Source organism: Arvicanthis niloticus, chromosome 20, assembly GCF_011762505.2.
Source record: "Arvicanthis niloticus isolate mArvNil1 chromosome 20, mArvNil1.pat.X, whole genome shotgun sequence".
In the NCBI taxonomy this organism is placed as follows: Eukaryota; Metazoa; Chordata; class Mammalia; order Rodentia; family Muridae; genus Arvicanthis; species Arvicanthis niloticus.
Genome location: NC_047677.1, coordinates 49,923,003 through 49,927,206, shown reverse-complemented (window position 1 = coordinate 49,927,206; position 4,204 = coordinate 49,923,003). Strand labels below are relative to the sequence as shown.

Genomic DNA, 4,204 nt, shown 5'->3' with positions numbered 1-4,204 from the left:
CTTTGGCAAATGTACTTTGATAATAGCCTGGGAGACTGGCGTCTAGCTTAAACACCTGCCAGTCGCCTCCTGGCCTGGAGAGGGTAGTGGCAGGGGCACAGAGTAGGACTCTGGTGATGGCTTTAAAGTCTGAGGGTCTCAGGGCTTTCTGGCTCTCTGACCTGTACTGAAATGCTGAAAAGTCTAAAAAGTCCTAAAAACTTCTGAGGGTAAAAGACTGCAGGCTTAGGTGATTAACACCTGCAGCCTAACAGCAGAGGATTAGGCAATGTGGCCTTTGTTCTATCTCAGCGGGAACTGCTGGGCTTTAACTGAGTCTGCTGGCCTTCTAGTCTGAGGTCACAGGAAGAAAAGACACTTAGAGAAGTTATAGCATTTATCACTAAGTGTAAAAAGTTTCCTATGAAAGCTATCTGAGGGGAAAAGCAGAAAGATACTGAGTGGAGAAAAGGAAAAAATTCTAATAAGGGGAAAATTCTAAGAGAAAAATTCTAGGCAGGGGAAAAGGAAGGGAAGGGATAAACGACTCTCTCTTTATCTTTGTCTTCAGTACTTATACATCTTTCAGAATACATGATCACATGTTACAAAGTTCATCACAAGTTCACACCAAAAATCAAATCATAAATTGAAATAGAAGTTTACAACAGAGAATGTTTGCATGCGTATCCATTAGGAGTAATTATCTGGCTAAACATCCATCACCTGTCTAGCTCCACAGGTTCACTGAAGGTTTTAAACTATAACTAAGTTATTAGTGAAGTTTTGTATAGATAAACCCAGGCAATATTTTTATCTTCTGCCCTAACACCTATAATAAATCGTTAGTTCCCTATCAGTGACCTTTCGTTAATTGTTTTACAGCCTCTTGGAGTGTGCTCTGAGCAGGAGAAAGTCTGGTTACTATCTAAGAGCAATTAACTGGTGACACTCAGGAGACTGGCAGAGTTCTGATTGCAGTCTTGATTACCAGAAAATAGCAGTCCCGTTATAAAAGAGCTTAATAATCACTGATATAATTTTAGGAATTCTTATAGGATCATCATTAAGACTTAAGAAGTCATCTATTTGTCTATATAGTATCACTACAAGACAGTACATCTTCGTGGATCTGCAGAGATCTGCTCCAAAGGGGGGGGGGTGCTATTGCTTAGTGATTGTTATATTTGTTTAATAATAGGACAAGCATATTAATAGCAGGAATCTTTCCTAAAACAAGTTCCCCACAGCCTTGCTGGATGAGGGCTCACTTGTCACAGATTATATAATAATCTGAGGCAAGCATTTCAGGATGATCACCTGCTAATTATTAGCTTGTCCCATTATGGCTCCTGACAAACACCTTGGACTCTTAGTTGAGCACTGTGGTATGTGGAAAGCTACTCTGATCCTCAGCCTGTCTATAACATCCTGCCTCAGTGTACAGCTGAGGCTGGCCTTGAACTCCTGACCATCCTGCCTCCACCACCTGAGCGCTGACATTGCATCACCAGGCTCAGCTGCCACCTTTTCTTTCTTTTCTTTTTTTTCTTTCGTCCGTCCTTCCGTCCTTCCGTCCTTCCTGCCTTTCTTCCTTCCGTCCGTCCCTCTCTCCCTCCCTCCTTCCTTCCTTTCTTTCTTTTTCTTTCAAAGATTTATTTGTTTGTTCGTTTGTTTATTATGTATACAGTGTTCTGTCTGCATTTATGCCCACCGGCCAGAAGAGGGCACCAGATCTTACTGCAGATGATTATGAGCCACCATGTGGGTGGGAATTGGTGGGAATTGAACTCAGGACCTCTGGAAGAGCAGCCAGTGCTCTTAACCTTTGAGCCATCTTTCTAACCCCTGCCACCTTTTCTTAATCCATTTGCTAACTGAAGGATCATGTGTTCTACCCTCTCTGAGGCTGTCAGGACAGACACCACTGTACAAGCGTTTCTGTGACCACATTGGCTTCCATAGATGCAGCTGCTATTGTAACGCTGCAGACCGGGTGGCTTAGTCAACAGAAATGTTTTCCTCACAAAGCCGGAGGCTGGATGTTCAGGCTGAGTCTCAGCACCGTGAGGTGGGATGAGGACATCTTTGCCTTGCAGGTAGCAGCACTTTCTTGCCATGTTCTTAAACAGCAGTGGAGCTAACGGTCTGCTCTTGCCACGTGAGGACTCGGGTCCCAAAGGCCCTGTTTCCAAACACCATCACCTGGGGCTCCGACTTCAGTGTGACGTGGGAGAAGCTTCGAGCTTCCATTCAATGAGCTGTGTGTTTCCATCCTCTTGGGTACACAACTGTTACTAGGTGCCACGGTGACCCTTGCATGTTACTTGTGGACCTCCCTCACCATCTTCATCAGCAACCCTGGGAAGGGGGTGTTGTACTGTCTGTCACCATCGGCTTCCACTAGATCTCCTCAGAGCCCGATCTGCCTCCTCTCCACAGGTGGGTGGCCTCTGCCCCCAGCAATGACAGAAGCACAGAAACCACAGTGAGACTCAGAACAGCCCCTCCTCTCCCTAGTTCTCCACATCTCCCTGGGGATGACGAGTTGCCTTTGTTTCTTAAACACACCCACGGTTCTCCATGGGTCCTCTCATATTGAGAGGAAGCCACCAGCAAATACAAGCAGGGAGGCCAGCCTGGGGCCGTCAAGACAGACACCTGTACAGGCATGAGGGCCACAATATGGGGCCTACATCCAGACTCAGCCAAGCTCCCAGGAGCTCTGGGTGAGCTTACACATTGTCTGTCCTGTGCAGACTGCTCTATTGACCACCAAAGTTGCCTGACAGATGGCACAGATCAGGACAAAGCATCTCTTTTTCAGCCCTGGGCATGTCCCAGCAGGACTTGGTCACCACCCCTACCAAGCCGGGTCTCTACCCACTGGGAAACTTCAATTATGGAGGAGGTTACGGTACCTGTGGTGTCCACTACTACACCTACCTGATCCCATGGGAAGATGTTTCAGTCACTGTCACACTAGGAAACCCTCCACCACACACTTCTGTAAAACCAGACCTACTCTCAAAGCCAGACTTTTAAAATTATATTTATTTATATATTGTGTATATGTGTAGAAGGAGCATGCATGTTAGGGCATGTGCATGTGGAGGTCGTTGCAAAATCTGGTCCTTTCCTTCACCATATGGGCACTGGGAGACTTTGAAAGATGTCCATGTTCACCATTCCATCCACTGTCCTCAACCCCTGCATGCCACAGACCACAGAATCTCTTGTGGACTCAACAACACACCCGTGTTGATAGACACTTTGAGTCTCCAGCTTCACTGGTTTCCCGGGACATGCAGGTCCTCCTGGAAACATCTCTCCCTTAGTCCCTTCATGTTCCTTCCATCTCTGAGCAAGCATGGGAAGAAAAAGTTCTCAGGCCAGACCCTGCTCCCCGTCCTGGCTCCCAGGATGATGCCAGCCACAGCATCAACGATGTCTGCCCGTGACAGACCTCAGCCTAAGACTGGATTCTTGATTTTGCTCAAAGCAAGTCTTCCTCCAGGGTTTGCCTATCCCAGGAAACGGCTCTGTTGTCCCCCAGATGGACAAGCTAAAACCTTGGAATATGGCAGACTCACTTCCCATTCATGTCCAAAACCTTGGCCCACCTTGCCAACTCTCTTCCCCCACCAGCCTGGTTTAGGGAGCTAAAGTCTGCCTGGATTCCCACTTAGCAGCCTTCCCTATCCCTGTCCTCAGTCTCCTCCCCTCAGTGAGTTTAAACAGACTCAGTTTAAAACTCAGCCCTGGTTAGCTTATTGTCCCACTTAAACCTTAGACTTGGGTCCAGTGAGGTGGCTCAGCTCTACTGCCAAGTCTTTCAACCTGAGTACAGAAGGAGGAAACCAAGTTCCATAAGTCGCCCTTTGACCTCTGATCACCATGTTTGTTGTAACACATGTTCTCCCTCCCCCCCCCGTAATGTTATTTTAATGTTTTTTTTTATATTAAGTACATTTGGAATAAGACCACGAACTTGGATATAGCCCACCAGGCTCAGCCCTTGTCCCTCCTCAGTCACCTCCTCACTCCTCAGCAGAATGACATAGTGGCAAGACACTGGAGCCAAACTGACTCAAACCTAGACTGACCTCTTTCTGCACCTCAGTGTATTCATCTGGAGAATGGGGGTGCAATCACAGTACCTACTCTATTTTGTGTCATGAAGAGTATATGGATTGATAGTTCTAAAATTTTAATAACACTTTTG

General features: G+C 46.6%; 1 pseudogene; it reads right to left on the bottom strand.

Annotated features, from left to right (window-relative positions):
* LOC143435244 (H-2 class I histocompatibility antigen, Q10 alpha chain-like) overlaps window positions 1–4,204 on the bottom strand; it is a 105,303-nt pseudogene that overhangs the window by 87,752 nt on the left and 13,347 nt on the right.